This window comes from Tamandua tetradactyla, chromosome 18, assembly GCF_023851605.1.
Source record: "Tamandua tetradactyla isolate mTamTet1 chromosome 18, mTamTet1.pri, whole genome shotgun sequence".
Lineage (NCBI taxonomy): Eukaryota > Metazoa > Chordata > Mammalia > Pilosa > Myrmecophagidae > Tamandua > Tamandua tetradactyla.
The window spans coordinates 26,542,905-26,560,409 of record NC_135344.1 but is presented as its reverse complement, the minus strand read 5'-3'; the positions used below and the strand labels follow the sequence as shown (position 1 = coordinate 26,560,409).

The following is a 17,505-nucleotide window of genomic DNA, read 5'->3' as shown; positions in this document are numbered from 1 at the left end:
TTTAAAAACACTTTTATGACACAGTTAATATTTTCTGTTTTCTGGCGTTCTTTTTCTAAAGAGATGCTTAAAGCAAAAAAGGTTTCCTGCCACGAAAATGACATTAATATTTCGTAAATGAAGAACTAAGATAATGTTTTGGCTGCTACAGAGACGTTTACCTTATGTCGTTTATCTAAATGCTTTTTGATTAAAACATGACACAATTTTTGGACAGGCTTTACCGGAAAAAACAATTCCAAGAACTTTCTTATTTCAGAGCCTGAAATTCTTTAGTATATTCCTCACCAGAATTCACTGTGGAATATACAGCCTTTCAGCTCATTGACAGAGATTTCCCAAATCGTAAATCTTTTCAGGTGATCCTTCACTAAATCAAATAATTTACTGAAAGTCATGAAGAAACCTTCAAATGCAATTCATATAAATGTGTTTGTAAACTTTTGAGTAACTGCAATGTTAATAGCTCTGTTTCTGAAGATAAAATATTTTTTCTATATTGACCTATTAAAGAACTTCATCTGTTGAAAGAACAGATTTTCTGTATTGAGAAAAGGCTTTCATAATATAATAAAGCTCATTTAAAAGAGCATCTGCTGAAGGAAGTATTAAATTCACAAAAGTGATTTTAAATATCAAAATTTTTTACCTATTAAAAAAATTAGGGGATAAATGAAGTGTTAGAGGCTATGCTGTAGAGGGAATATGATTTTCTGCCATTATATACAAACATTAAATTTTTTCTCTATCAAGTGGCTTATAACCTAAGCATTTTATTTCTGACCCCTTATTATCTAATTTTATCTATGGCTAATGCATGATTTTTCTTTTGGAACCTTAGGGATTTTACCAATTGATTTTTTTTTATTTGTTTGTTTTCTAATTTTTTTTTCCAATTGATTTTGACACATGAGATTTTGGAAAGAAAATATACTTGTGGAGCAGTAATTTCAAAACATTGAGGGGAATAACGGCTACCAAAAAAATAGCATTAAGATTCTGCTATAAACCATTCAAGCAAATGGAAAACTAAAATTAAGGCCAAGTTGCTTCTCTGGAGAATAGTGAAGAACAATTTCTTTTCCAACTGTGTATACCACAGAAGAACTACCCACATAGTTCCTACGTCTTGGACTAATACCTCTGAAATGAACTTCCTGCAGCAGATGAGATTCCTCAAATGTTGTGAGGGGCTGAAGCTTGCCGTGGCTGGGAGAATATGGTCATCAGAGGCTGGAAAGAGAATACACAATGGTCCGTGTTAAGAAAGAGTAGCAAAGATCACTAGCTTTACATCTGTTGTGGCACATCATTAATAACAATGATCAAAAGAAAGAGATGTCTTAACAGCTGCATTAAATTATTATGGAAATTGGCATTTTGGAATGAATTCAGGGTGAGAATAACAAAAGAACATCTACGTATAGAACAGGTCACGGTGAGACCAGAGAATAAGTCTCTAAGTCAAATAGCTATGATCCAAGTAGAGATTGTTTTTTCATTTATTTTTCCTTACATTTATAGAGCTCATAGAACAGTGCTCTTCACCAAAGCACTTGAATGAAGGAAGATGCTTTTAACAAAGTTGTGTTTTCTGGAAGCCATGGGAAATTTACTACTGTAAAATCCCTGTGAGAAAAGCTGGGTGAAGGCCAACAGTCTCTATTTCCAATTTAACAATAATATAAATATTGTTAAGCTCTAATTTTAAAACTAAAGTCTTTGTCATGGGAAGCAAACACTTTGAGACAATCTGACTTTGACTCAAACATTTTGTATTAATTAAAAAAAAGCACAAATGAGAGGCTACTCTGTTAATGGTGAAAAAAAAGATTAGACATAATTTGGAGTCGTGCAGTATTAGAATCTTTGGTTTTCAAGATGTTTCCTATGCCAACAATTTTTACCCAATAACTTTTAATCTGTTAATCCTTTTTCTGTGGAGTAAAAGTCCTGAATTGTGGTTTTGCTAAAGTTATAAAATTGGTGTTCTTATAAATTGTCAGAATGTCTGGTGAGTGGGGAAAAAAATCAGACAATGTGGATTTTGTCTCTGCCTGAATGCCGTCCTTACTGTATGAATGTTTTGGTTTCTAAAAAGTTGAGAATGTTCTCTTCAAAGCTTTACAATGGAGGGCAAATGCTTCACATTTGGTTACTGCTATCAAATAAAACGAAAAACTCTCCAAGAAACACTTAAAACTGAAGCCTACTGCATGAAGAATAGAAAGATGTTTTACTTTCTACCCTTGAGATCAGTCAGGGTCCCTTGGGGCTTCATTGGGGCCTTGATACACACTTGAAAGGAACATCCACTGACTAAAGGCAAGTAGTATTTTCAATTTGGATGACCTTCATTTTATGATCATTTGGAGAAGAGGGGCATTATCTGGTTCTATTTTGTCAATAGTTATATCCATTTTGGACACAGCCATGTTCTATGGCTTTGTTAAGTGCCATCTCCCATTGCTTGAGGTGTTAAAAAATACGCTTTTAGGCCATTGAAGGAAAACTCTTGCCGGGAACATTACTGAGAATCAGCTGCCATCATCATCACTTTTGACCATTCCACACAATTATCTGTGGACAGGAAAAGAGCCATTGGCACAATTGAACTTCAGAAGACATCCTTACATTGCCTACTGTATTCCCCTATTCTTGTTTGTCCCCAATTCCTGCACACTAGCAATAAGGACTTACATAGCTTCAATGAGCTCAATTATCCTGCCTTCTCATGGGTTTCTAAGTTTAACCTTGTAAGTATGCATGAACAGAGTTTTGAAGAACACTTAGCCCTTCAATATTTTAATCTAGGATTATATGTATATATATATATATATTCCCCCCCCTTTGGCTTTACATTTAAAAAAATATTCATGGAAGCCTTGGACCAACTAAATGGACATCTGAGTGGGGCAAGGACTTTTGCGTTTTAATAAAGTTCTACTGGCCATTCCAATGCTTAGCCAAATTTGAGAATTATTAGTCCATGTAGTCTCATGAACCAGAATGTAGACACAACTTTAAAATATGGGAGGGCTAGATTTCTTAGTGCTCTTACTCACCAGTTGAGCATGGAAAATTCATGCATTGGTGATATATCATTAGTGTGAAAGAATTAATACACTTCTAGGAATGCTCAGTTTAAACTCTGACAATAATTTTAAAGACTCAATAATTTTAAGCTCCTGGAACAAGGGCATATTTGTTAGAACATAGATGAATATTTAACAGATAAAGTGGGAATATATAAACTGACTTTGCAATATGTCTAAACAGGTTTGCCCTGCTGACACCATTTGCTTTTTTTTTTTTTTTTAACCATGGTTTAAAGATTTAGCAGATGCTTTCTACACCTCACCTTCCTCATCATCAATGGTGCTTTAGTCCCCAAGGAATCCTTTAAATCCAGAGAACTGCTGGGCTGCAGAATGAACAACCATATAGCCCTTTAAAACTACTATAAGCACCTTCAGGTCAAAATGTCTTTCATTCACATTCTGCAAGAGGCTGCATTTCCATTCTAAAAATGACCTTTGATTTTTTAAAAGTATGTTTTCAGAATGGAAAAAATGTGGAAAGATAAAGTCTTCTGGGGGAGTAGATCATCTCTGGGAATGACTTGGAATGAGTTTTCCTGATGAGTTATGGGAGCATGAACACATATCCTGTTTTCCTTCTCAGTTTAGAGAGGTTTTCCCATAGATGCCTTTTTTGCTCCAAGTCAGTCATTCTGTTTTCACTCCTTTTCTAAAGACATCTGAAAGGAAACATTGGCTCAAAGGTTCCATCCCAGGTGTGATGAGGATTTCTGGGAGGACAGTTCTTGTTGAATATTATTGTCTGCATTTCATTTTTCCTTCCTAAGGAATTCCAAAATGAGTGGTCCATTTTCCACATTCCAGATGTTGTTGTAAAACAGAATTTTGGAACATTTGAATTAAATGTCAAACCTCTAAAGTTCAGCTAAGTCCCAAGTCTCAAACCAAATACTGACAAAAGTATTTGTGCACAGATTCATGTGACTTCCTTAGCAGTCCAGCGACTGTATCCTGGACTGCATGACTCTGTCACAAATGATCTGACACACCATACTGTAAATTTTATAACCACCATGCACCAGGATGCTGACATGAGTCTCTGGTTCATGTTTTTAGAGAGGCTAATGTCTGGAAACATCCTTTAATGTTGATTTTTATAAGGCCCTTCAGCTGTGCTGTTAAAAAAAAAACTCAAAACAAAACACCTAAAAAGTTCAAGTTTGTTAAGTTTTCTTCATGGAATTGACAATCTTCTTAGTAAGACTAGTATTTTGAAGAACATGTGTCTTAGGGAATGAGGATTAGTCATTATCTCATCCAAATTTAAGCAGACCATTTTGGGAAATGTACATATCCATGATTTAAAAGCAGTTGAGAGACAGATCGCTATATATTTATTACAAGCTTTCAAAAGTTTCCATGCAATCTCCAATATTAGATTATGATGTGTGCAAATCTCGGTTTCCCATTCCTCCTTCTGCTCACCATTCACCTGTCTATGTATAATGGGAACCAGTTTCTACAGCTCTGGTTACACATCTGTTTCAAGCATGTGCGATTACAAGCCATTTTAACAACTAGTAAAACTACAGGTGTCTGGGTTTTAATGTAACCATTTAAAAAGAGCAGTTCATGGGCCTCTGATTATTATTTTTTATAGCTGGCAATGCTCCTTCCATAGATGGCCAGCTCAAGGCTTAAACATAGCTCCATTATAATCTGGTTGAATCTCTGAAAAAACGTTTGTAGATTAATTTTTTAAACTTTGAGTCCATACTGCCAAACTGTATTCTGCACAGACAGCTTGTACTGCTGCTTCCTCATGGCTCCAGTGACAAACTATTAACTGGGTTTTCCATGCTAGATGCTGAAGTCATTAAGTATGTGCATCTATTTGACTTGTTTACTCCTATCTCATAGAGGCCACAATTATTGTCATATCACTTTAATAAATAACATTGACACATGGTTTCATAACAGCTGTGAATGTCCATGGGTGCTTTTACAATCAGAAGTTCATTTCTGAATAAGTGAAAACTTGGTTTGGAGATTTCTTCATTCTTACCTTTCATCAACTAAATGTAGCTGGGAAGATGTCAGACTTCCAAGAACTATGTTAACAACCACTGAAATTCAATATTTAGGACTGACGTACTCCAAGAACACATTCATCTGTTCTTGGAAGAGAAAGATAGGTGTGTACATTACACATAAAAGTGGTGAACACTGATTTACCAAGTAGTCACATTAGACCCCATTTGTTGCAGTTGAAATCCTCATTTTAAAAAAGGCTACCCAGCCATCACTGAACTCGGCTCACATGATATAAAGGACAAGTCAAAATCAATTATAACTTTGATAATGCTAGTGTCAAATTCTTCACATATCTCAGAAAGTTTGTCTTCACTTATCTTGTGTTTTGAAGCTGTCCATAAATACAAGGAAATCTCTCTCCAATTTGAGTAACTAAATAGCATAAGGAGGATTAAAAATGGGCATCATCAATCCTAGGTTCCATCTAGTCACGGAACATCATCATGCTGTAATGGATAAAGGGCAAATGAAACTATACTACCAAGAAATTAACACAGTAATAGAAACGGGTTGTGCTGCTTTATTTAAGGCTCTGGTGACATTTCTATTAGAAATATAAGCATCTTTTACCAGGGATTTATTACTCAGCCATAACAATTTTTAGACAGAATCATTTATGAAATTCTAGGACTTGGCTCCCAAATGAGATATTTTTATTTACTTTTTTTAAATTGAGGAACAGAGTTTAAATGTTCTGGGTGAATGAAAACAAATTAATGGTGAGAATTGTGAGTTTCCTTTGCTAAAATTTGGTTATTACCCAGAGGCGTTAGAGACCATAGTTAATTTCTTGGTAGTATAGTTTCATTTGCCCTTTATCCATTACAGCATGATGATGTTCCGTGACTAGATGGAACCTAGGATTGATGATGCCCATTTTTAATCCTCCTTATGCTATTTAGTTACTCAAATTGGAGAGAGATTTCCTTGTATTTATGGACAGCTTCAAAACACAAGATAAGTGAAGACAAACTTTCTGAGATATGTGAAGAATTTGACACTAGCATTATGTTGAAACAGGTCAACCTAATTCAAATCCTCATCAATGGCCCTTATTTTCTAGAAAAAATCCAAATTTCTAAGCTGCTCCATAATCTGTTCCCAGCATACCTTTCCTACCTGAGCTTTCACTAACTGCTTCTCTCCATGAATTCTACTTCCAGGTAACCTACACTCCCAGCCATTTTTCAGACACACACTCACTTACCTGACTCTGGCCTTTTCTCACAGTCCATCTGCCTTTATCTAAACTCTTCCCTTTCAGATATCATCACCTCAGTAATGTCTTGATACTCCTTACAAAAATAATTTATTCACTTTGAACACAGAAAATATTTCATTTTCTATGTCTTTCTTATTTATCCATCAAATCTATGTGCTCTGAATAGGGGCCATGCCCTACATACCAAATAGGTGATCCATAAAATAGTGTTAATCACATAAATGATGAATAAATGTCTGCCACTGAAGACATATCTATGTTTGGATTTCTGCTAACAGGGTCAGGTCATAGGTAAATAAAAGAGTAGAAACATAAATATGTTAATGTAGATACCTGATTTACCTGTGAACACTATAGCCTTAGGATTTCTTAGCATACCAAAATGTAAATAACATTTATTATTTTATTATTTTTATTTTATTTTATTTTATTTTTAAGTTTTCTTCCAGAAATATTTTAATAAAAATTGGCCATTCCAAGAAAATGTAAATAACATTTAAAATGAAAGTATAACAGAAGCAAAACGGTGAGTGATCGTGGATGGCCAGCAGAATGGAAGAAACTTTGGAGCAGCACTTGGAGGACACAATGAAGAATCCATCCATTGTTGGAGCCCTGTGCACAGATTCACAAGGACTTTATCTGGGCTGCCATGGGACTTCGCCAGATGGGCATACTGGGGCGATATCTGTTCTAGCCCAGTAAACAGATAATCTAACTTGTGACCCCACTGATATCCCTGTGGTTTGTCTGGAATTAGATAATGGGAACATATGATCCAGAAACATGGTGGCATCACAGTGGGAGCCCACAAAATGGCCTCTTGATGCCCCATATCAAATCTCCAGCTTATAGGGACTTAATTCTACCTATGTTAATTATGTAATAGAACTATTAAAACTCTAGTAGTTAGGCCATTCATGTAATGTGCATTGGGATTGTTTCTTTTTATTTTAGAGTAAGCTGGGTTTTGACACTGTATGTATTGACCTATCAAAATATGGATAAGAAAAGATCATGTTTTGAAGCAGCAGTATATAGAATTTTATTATGTTCAATAAATCTGCTTGGAGGGGAAAAATAAGAATCAAAACTGATGTGCTTTAATTAGCCTCCTCTCATTCACCAAGGCTAGAAATACAAGCCCTGTGTTCTGTCTCAAAGCCCTTTCCATGGTCATATTCCTGTAATATCATGCATGTTTGTCTCCTGTCTCTCCTGCTCCACATCAGGCTTGCACCATTTCTTCACAACAAAACATTTTCCCAACAGGTCTCTTTGATTCCAACTTATCCATCCTTCGTGAGTAGTCAGAATGAGCTTCCCAATTCTCAGATGTGAGAATCATCTTTGATATTCACAAAGTAAACTTCTGATGATCTGCAAATCAAGTTCCAATTCTTTAAATTGTCATTCAGCTCTCATGATCATCTGCTTCCAATGTGCTGCCCCAGCTCCTTTTCCTCCCACTTCCCACCACAAACCTTCTGCTCAGCCTCACAGCCAACGTCACCTCCCCTATATGTGCCATTATACAACCTTCCCATGGACAGAAGCACCCCTTCTTCCATTCTGCCTGTGCAATGCCTCCTCTTGTTGTAGGTTCAGCTCCAATGCTGCATTCTTTGCTACAATCTTCTCTGATCCTTCTAGTCAGAAGTTATTGCATTTCATTTGCATCTTTGTCATAGCATCTATATTTCCCTGTACCTAGACTTATGTTTAGTATCTTGTATTTTATGATGAATAAATAGCTTCAAAAGATGGTGGTAGGCCATCAAAAGTTAATATGTTTATAATTGATGAAGCATTTTGGATTTGAGTGAATTATCTGTGACAATTTTTTCCTGCATAAAATAATGTAGGTTAATGAGTGTGATGATTAATTTCATGTGTTCTCTTAGGCTAGGATATAGTGTCCAATTGTTTGGTCAAGCCCTGGCCTGACTGTTACTGTAAGATTATTTCCTAGATGAGATTTGCATCTACTGTCAGTTTATTGCATTTATAATCAGCAAAGGAAGTTGCTGTCAGCAATGTCGGGAATCTCATGAAATCAGTTGGAGATTTTAAGAGCAAGACCGAGGATTTCAGAGGTCAGAAGAAGAGCTTCTGCCTCAACCTCAGCATTGGCTCTTGCCAGAATTTGCAGGCAGCTAGCTTCCGCTCGGGATTTAGAACTAAGGACTTCAACATTACCTTGATTGAGGTTTCCAGGTTACATCTTGCCTTAACAGAGTTCAGACTTGCCAGCAAACTCCAGTCTTGTGAACCAATTCCTTCTAATAAATCTATCCATCATCTATCTCCATTTAGTATGTCTATATATCAATCTAGAAATCTGTTGATCTATCAATCTACCTATTGACCCATCATTTACCTATTTTATCTGTTGTTTTGTTTCTTTGGAGAAACCTGACTAATACAATGAGGGGAAAAAATAAAGTTTTGCTTTTTAACTTCTAAATTCTCTTTCAAAATTTAGGACAGTTTGGAATTGAATGGTCTCTATATTGGTAAGTATAATAATACCATTGATATTGGTACTTTTATTTAAGTGTGGAAACGCAGGTGGAGTAAAATAGCTTTGGAATAATTGATTACCTCATTCTCCATGGTAATAATCTAGCTTTTAGTAAAGGTCAAACAAGCTCCTTTATTTATTTATTTTTATTAACCTTTTTATTCTGAAACAGAGTGTGTTTTGTAAAGAATAAAATTAGGCTTGAATTTAACATTGCTGGTTGTCTGGACTGTAAAAATGAAAGTATAAACCAAGCCACCAAATGGAAAAAAACAGGGAGTCCCTTTCATTTGGAAAAGAAATTGTGAAACACTGCCAACACTGGGCATTTATTCATTTTGATATTCCATACATTTCAAGAGTTGCTATTGCAATGATTATTATTATTATTTTTTTTTCTTTTGGCATGGGCAGGCTCCAAGAATCGAACCCAGGAGAATTCTGCCACTGAGCCACCATTGCACAGTTTACAATGATGATTTTTTAAATGCCTAATCATAAAAAAAAATTACTAAGGCTAAGAATCTGAATTGTGAAATGGGTGGTTCCTTCTCAAGATGCAAGAGTGCAGAGCATTTTGACTATAGACTGTCACTTATTTTTACAATTCCCTAAGGGGTGTTCTAGCTCATGTCTAATGTCAGATTTCTACAAAAGACAACTAACTGATCATTATCTGTTGGACTGACATGGAATAGAGTTCTCCAATGACATTGAAACTGAGAGTGGAGGATTACCATAGCTTGATAATCCTGGTAATTCTTGGGGCCTGGGCATTATGATAACGTGCTCAATTTACCTATCATTTGTAATGAGAATATGATATCCAGAGAATGGAAATAACTTCTCTAGACAAGGGCTGATCTGGGCCAAGAGTTGCAATTTTCTCAACTCTCAGTATTTTATCGCCAGCTCACTATTCTCACTGTTGTAGATTTGGGGGTTTTCCTCCTTGGTAAACACTGTGATCTATCTCTTTAATTGATTTTGTTCCCCTCTGAGCCTGGCAGCAAGTTGGAGGTAAGCACAGCTGCATGACTGCTGAACCTGCTTCCAGATGCTTTCAGATGAAGACAAAAGCTCTTTTATCCTAAAAGCTCCAGCTGAATCAGGAGGCCGGAGGTCAGTACTACCTGTATACATTTTCTTTAACATCACCAGCCAGCTTTGCTGACAGAATTGTATGGCTCCACATGTCCTAATTCAAAGCAAACTTATTTAGCAAGGGATTCTTAGTGAGAGATAGCATATTGATAGCATATTGAAAGTACCCCAAAGCTCTATAAATGAATCAACTAGACCTCATTGAAAAGAAGTTGTTATTTTGCATATTCTCTATAAACGTGTCATTCAATAGAATTTTCTGGAATGATGGAAAGGGGGCTGGTATGACTGAGGAATTGAATTTTTAATTTTGTGTAATTTAAATTTAGTGACATATGATTACTGGCTACCATGTTGGACAATGCAGCTCTATAATAAATATAAAGTTGAAGTGTTATAGGGACAAAAGCTTTGGAAATTTATAGTTATGCATTGTCCCTTTTTCTTATATTCAATACTTGTCTTCTATCTCCTTCTCGAAGTTTACCAGTCTGCTATAAAAAAAAAAATACCACACAGAATTTATTAGCTCATGGTTTTAAGGCTAGAAAAACAAAAATCCCCAAATTAAGATATTGTCAAGGCTTGCTTTTCCCCAGAGTCTGTAGCGTTCTGGTACAGACTACAGGCAATTCTTGGGGTTCCTTGCTTGTATCTCTGCTTTTTTGTCAAATGGCAATCTCTCTCTCCTTGTGTCTGCTCTTCTAGCTTCCACTCACTTCCAGCTTCTTCTTTTATGGCCTTCTCCAACTTCTGACTTCCTTTTTTTCTTCTTTTTATAAAGCTGCAGTAAGACCTTCATTCAGTTGGGCCACATGGTAATTAAAAATAACTTCTCCAAAAGGTCCTATTTACAATGGGCTCACACCCACAGGAATGTGGATGAGATTAACAACATGTCCATGTTGAGGTACCTCATTCAATTTATCATGCTCCTCACTGATAAAATCAATGTAAAGGGGAGAGTAATGATAATCTATGTGATGGTATGGCTGAGAAATTATTCCTTGGTTTTACAGAGCTGCAGTCAAATGGGAACCTGCTTATAACATTTCTATTACTATAGAGTCAATGTGTGTTTTAGAGAAGCCAGATGACCTGGAGGGAGAGGTTGTAGATTTGAATTTTGGCTTTACCGTTTTCTGAATGACCTAGGGAAATGAAGCATACTTCTTTGAGTTTCTTTGTTTCTTCCTCTTTTTTTTAAAGATCGGTTTGCTTTTCATTTCCCTTCCTTTCTCTGTTAGCTAGCTATTACCACAATAACCCTACATGAGAAAATACCCCCAAACTCAGTGGTTAAAAGCAGCCATCATTAATTATTATTCACACACCTACAGTTTGGTCAAACTGCAGGCATTTAGCAGATCTAGTTGTCTTCATTTCCAAGTGCTGCTGTAACAAAGTACCACAAACTGAGTAGCTTAAAACTATAGAAATTTATTGTCTCACAATTCTGAAAGTGGAAAGTCTGCATTCAAGGTGTGTGTAGGGCCATGCTCTCTGAAATTGGTAGCGTATAATTTTTCCTTGCCTCCTCTAGCTCCTTGTGGTTTGCTGGCAATCCTTGGTGTTCCCTGGCTTGCAGCTGCAGCACTTCCATCTTTACCTCTATCATCATGTGACATTCTTCCCTCCATGTATATGTCTTTTTTCTTCTTATAAAGATACCAGTCATATTTTATTAGGGCCCACCCTAATCCAGAGTACCTCAAGTAAGCTTAATTACATCTGCAAAGATTTGTTTACAAATAAGTTCTCATTCACAGGTACTGAGGGTTAGAACTTCATATCTTTTTTTTTGAAATTCAATCAACTTATAACACTAGCTAAGTTCAACCAATCTTGGCACCTAGTTGCAGGCTAGTCTAGGTCTGATCCATGTTTCTTTCATGTTCCTAATACCTGTAGAAGAGCTTGAACATGTTTTTTATATGATGCAAAAGGGCATGTCAAATTGTACAAGCACATTTGAAGTCTCTGTTTTTGATTGTATGCTAATATCTCATTTGATAAACCAAGTTACATGGCCAAGCCTAACATCAGTGGAGTCAGGTATGTACTCCTCCCATGGAGGTGCAAGGGGAGAGTGGATGTCTGCCAAGCAACTGTCTAATGGATGGGCCACACTTTTCCTAACTCTATCTTCCCCAAATTGTTGACATCTACTACTTGATAAGATCAGGTAGTACTAAAATGAGAATAGTAGTAATAATCTCTGCTTCCTAGGATTCTTGAGGATTGCTTCAACTCTTTGCAAAGGAATTTTCTTAAAAGTAAAACATATCCAATGGATAAAACAATTTTAATGATTTTAAAGATTATTCTCTCTCATTAAAGTTACCACTTCACAAAAAGGTCAACCTTTTAAAAGTACATTTCTTTTACTTTGGATAAAGTAATTTTACTTAAACCTATAATCTCTTCCATGTCAAATCAAATAACTCCTGACTTTAAGGGAGAATAGGTTAATTATCTGCTAGAGTAGATATTGTAGTTGTACCCTTTCATACCTTCTCAGCAAGAAGCAGTGATGTGATTAGAAGAGATGATCCTTGCTTAAGGTTGGTCTAAGGATATCCCCATACCTCCTTGTAGTCATTTGCTTAGGAATGCAGGTATAATGAGGTATTATCCAATGAGACCCACCGGCAGGATTACTGAAGGTTCTAAGAATGTTTATGATCTTGAGAAAGTTGTGGGAAGCCATTCTCTTTTTCCTTCTACACATGAAGGAAGAAGCAACTTGTCTTAGTTGCTGCTAGCAGGTAACCTGCAATTCTGGAGCAATACAGAGAAGAAGGCTGAGCGAAGAGAATCACAGAAAAATCAGACTGTATCTCTGATGGTACCCTGCCTTAAACTTACTCTACCTGTGAATTTTGAATCATGTGATTTATTAATTGTTCGAATTCTTTAGGTCTCTTTGAGTAAGCATCATATAGTCTTTATCCTCTTTTAATTATTCATGCTACTTCATTGTTTCCTTCACTCGTTCATTTGTTTATTCATTCATTTGCTCATCTAATCTGATCACATGAGGGCCCGTAAAGTGCTTAATTCCTATTCAGAAAGATGCAAAACAAATTTATGAGACAAATTTTCCGTGATTTTGTGTTAAATTATTAAGCAAATTTGTATTTTAATCAAATTCAATATTTCAAGTACTTGGGCATTACAGCTGACTTTAAAAGAGATTACCAAATGACATAGCTAGTTACAAAGATAAGTAAACATATCTGTGGATCAGAAATAAATATGAACGCAAAATGTGAGCAGGGATGGAATGGCAGATCCACTGAAAATGTCCCAACTAAAGCAAGACTATAGAAATGTCTAATATAAGGCATCCAGGGAAAGAGACCTTGGTTCAAGAAGGCAGATGACGTTCAGGGTCTCTCTCTCAACTGGAAAGGCACATGGCGAACATGGGGGCATCTGCTAGATTTCTCTCCCAGCTTCTTGTTTCATGAAGCTCCCCTGGGGGCATTTTCCTTCTTTATCTCCAAAGGTCTCTAGCTGCATGGGCTCTCTCATCATTCTGAAGCTCTCCAAAATGCTTCCTCTTTTGTAAGGATTCCAGTAAACTAATCAATACCCATATGGAATGGGTGGAGCCACATCTCTGTGGAGATAATCTAAGCAAGTCACTGATATACAGTGCTGAATGGGGTTGAAAAGAAACAACTGCCTCCACAAGATGGATTAGGATTTAAACATGGCTTTTCTAGGTCAAATAATCCTTTCAAACAAGCTCATACATTAAGAGATAAAAAAAATTCTACAGATAAATTATTAAAACTATCAAGAGAATTCAGAAAGGTTGTTGTATAAAAGAAGTCAAATATACAAAGACAGAATAGTGTTTCTCTTTGCATGAAATATCCAATTAAACCAAAATTAAAAGTGAGAGCTTGAGTGGGCCATGGTGGCTCAGCAGACAGAGTTCTCACCTGCCATGCCAGAGACCTGGGTTCGATTCCCGGTGCCTGGCCTTGTGAAAAAAAAAAAAGTGAGAGCTGCTCCCAATAGTAACAAATACCATGAAGTACCTCGAAATAAATTAGCAAGATGTTTGTGGACAACCTTACAAACATTATTGAAAGCCACAAAAAATGCCAGAATAGAAAGATAAACCAATGGAAAGATCCTAAATGAGATAAGTTACCATTTTAAAGATATTAATTACTCTTCCCACAATTAATCTTGAATTCAATGTTTTTCAACTATTATTGAAACACAAAGTGCCAAGAAAAATTAGTGTGACCCTGAAGAATAAGAAAATAGAGGAACTAGCCCTACTGATTCAATAAATAAGGCTAGAATAATTGGTTTTCCATGAAATTAGATCCCTACTTCTAATATGCATAAAAATAAATTCCAGGTAGATTATATAGCCATATATTAATGAATAATTTCAGAAAAATTGGAAATATCTTTGTGAGCACAGTAGAGGGAAATATTCCTTAAAAGAGATGCATAAAGGATAAATTATAAAAGAAAAGATTTTTTAGTTTCATTATACTAAAATTTCAAATTATTGTAAACAAGAAGCCCAAAAGAAAGTTAAGAAAATAACTCAGCAACGCCCCAGCTATCAAAGGACGTAGAACAAAGTCCTACAAACAAATAAAAAAAGACAATCCAGTATAAAAATGGGCAAAGGATATGAACAAGCATTTCACAGAATAAGTAACCCAAATGACCAATATTTACTTAACATGCTAACCATACAATAATTAGTGATATGCAAATGTAAACCAATCAAATTTACAATAATTAGTGGCATGCAAATTTAAACCAGTCAGAGTATTGAAAAAGAGTTTGGTAAATAAGGGAAGTAACAGGAATTTTCTGGACTTGTAAAAAACACTTTGGTGGAGGTGGGGCAAGATGGGAGCTTTGTGTGGTGTGGAATTTCGGTCATCCTCCAGAGTAGCTAGTAAATACCCAAGAACAGTACAGAACAAAAATACTTTGGAGAGAAATTTATCAATATCTAGTAAAGTTGAAGAGAGTAACATGCCTGATCCTCTTTTACATATATGTATCATGGAAGCTCTTATACTTTTACATGAGGAAACACATACAAGAATGTTAGTGCAACATTATATAATACTTAGAGTCTGCCACAGGAGAATGAGTTTTAAAATGTGGCACATTTAGAAAAAAGAAAGCTTTATAGCTCATAAGATGAATGTACTGGAGTGACATGCATTAATGACTAAATTTTAAAAACATTTTAAACAACAAAAGAAACAAGCATGAGATAATATATACCAAACAATAACATTATTATATAAAGTACAATACCATGCAACCAAAAAGTGCTATTTATTGTTAATTAACAAATATAAATGGAAATGATAAACACCAGATTGGAGATATGAAGATTATTCAGATTCAGATAGTGGTAATCACTGGAAAAGGAAACAGGAAAATTGGGTAAGAACACAGTATTTCAACAGGATTCAAGATAAAAAAATGTCATTTATATTTTTTCCTAAAAATTTTAAAGCAACCATATAAAAATGCTAAGATTTGACAAAGCTGGTGGGAGGAAGGGATACATGAGAGGTTTTTTAATGTTAATTCTGCATTTTTCTCTCCGACTTATTTCATAATAAAAGCCTTATATTAATGACCTAGAGAGGATAAGAGTGAGATTCTCAAGATGGAGTAATGATTATGGATTTATGATTGTTGATGAAAATGCTGGATTTATGAATAATGAAGAAAACATGGACTTTGAAAACAATTTCACAAACTTAATGAAGATTCTGATAGAATTGTTGTTCCACTTCACGAAGAATTATTTTCAGTGTCCTGTCCCTGTCCATCACCTCTAACCACTTCCAGCTTAATATACACTTCTGAATTCAGGCAAGTGGAGACAGAGAAAACCAGTATTTCCAGGCACACTCTCTTTAAGGGATGTGTGACTAGAATTAATTTGTCAAGATTACAGAAACAAAAGACATTTTTTCAGATAGTAACTTGTTGGGACCTGAGGAGGTCATGGAGTTCTGTGATTCTCAATTGGAAGTCCACAGAGATAGTAATATGAGTGGGCCTTTTTCCCAATATTTCCAAAAGCCTAACAGAGAGTGACTAATTACCCAAGATGTGCTACCAAATCTAAATAAATAGCCTTTCTTTTGTACCTCTGCATGGGGATAGGGTTAGGTCCTGTCCTCCAAAAAGACATTGTCAAGTCCTAATCCCCGATTGATGAATGTGAACATATTTACAAATAGGATCTTCGAAGATGTTATCAGTTAAGATGATGCCAAATTGGATTAAGGTGGGCCCTAAACCAATATGACTGGTGTGCTTATAAGGAGAGCAATTTTGGACACTGATAGGCAGAGGTAGAGACAGATGGCCATGTAATGAAGGGAGAGATTGATTTGGGCCACCACCAGCCAAGCAACTCACCAGAAGCCAGGGAGAGGCATGGGATGGATTCTCCCCTTAAGAGGACACGTGGTCCAGCTATTATCTTTATTTCAAACTTCTAGCCTCCAAAACTGAGACAATAAATTTCTGTTGCTTAAAACAGCTAGTTTGTGCTACGATGATACAGCAGCTCTGGCAAACTAGGACACATGGGATTATAACAAGGACATGTGGTTGTACTAGCTTTCTCTTACTGCTAAGAATTCTGATAACATTGAAGGAAAAATAGTGAGTCCAGCAGTAGAGAGGGCTCATGGCTTGCTTACTTAGGTTCATTCAGCTAGAGATGGCAAGGCCAGGGCTTAAGTCTGGTTCTTCTGATGGTCACTTCAAAGGCTCTTCCCAGTGGCAGCCATCCCCTCTCCAGTACTGCTCAGTCCTAGGGCCAGGCTCTAATGCACTTACACTCTTGAGAGAGGCTGAGCCAACTCTGGATGCAGAGGCAGTTTGGTATGATAAAAAGAGGGCTGAATTTAAACTTACCTGTTTTTTAGTACCAGAGATTCCACCTACTAACTTGTAGCATTCTGTCTTCCTCTTCCATAGAATAGAGTTGCACTGAAAAACATCTGCCCTGCCAGGAACTGCATTTCTCAGCAACATCCCTGTGCCTGGGTGGGACCATGGGACTAGTTCTAGCATTCGAATATCAGCAGAAGTTATGTGCATCCTACCAGACCAAAGAGCTTAAACACATAAATACATATTCCACTCCATCGATCCCCATGAGTTTGCTGAACAGAGAACATTGGAAGACTGGAGGAAGGTGAAGCCACAGATGGAAAGATCCTAGATCCCAGAATCCCCTCGTGTTGATGAGCCCAGTCAGGAACACCTGTATGGTGCTGTAACATAATTAGAAAGGAAGACTGATTGTATTCAGCTGCCGAAATTTTGGTATTTGTTTGTTGCTGTAGCTAACCTAACTCTTACTGGTGTACAAGTTCTGTCTTTCGATGTGTCACTCACTTATCTGTGATTCGGTTTCCTTATCTAAAGAGAGAAAAATGATCACTAGATTCATACTGACTTGTTGTAGGTCTCCAATCAGGCATAAGGAT

The 17,505-nt window shown here is 36.2% G+C and overlaps 2 long non-coding RNA genes and 1 pseudogene across 2 annotated transcripts in view; 2 read left to right on the top strand and 1 right to left on the bottom strand.

Annotated features, from left to right (window-relative positions):
- LOC143662569 (uncharacterized) overlaps nt 1-1,734 on the top strand; it is a 198,512-nt gene extending 196,778 nt beyond the window's left edge. Inside the window, exon 8 of the long non-coding RNA XR_013165424.1 lies at nt 915-1,734. This is a non-coding gene — a long non-coding RNA (uncharacterized LOC143662569). The remainder of the gene's footprint in view (nt 1-914) is intronic.
- The window catches only part of LOC143662570 (uncharacterized), a 41,720-nt gene extending 29,117 nt beyond the window's left edge, over nt 1-12,603 (bottom strand). Inside the window, exons 1-2 of the long non-coding RNA XR_013165430.1 lie at nt 12,499-12,603; nt 1,142-1,233 (exon numbers count right to left, since the gene is read on the bottom strand). This is a non-coding gene — a long non-coding RNA (uncharacterized LOC143662570). The remainder of the gene's footprint in view (nt 1-1,141; nt 1,234-12,498) is intronic.
- On the top strand, nt 6,910-7,362 carry LOC143662568 (ragulator complex protein LAMTOR5 pseudogene; annotated as a pseudogene).
- Nucleotides 12,604-17,505: the final 4,902 nt, after the last annotated feature.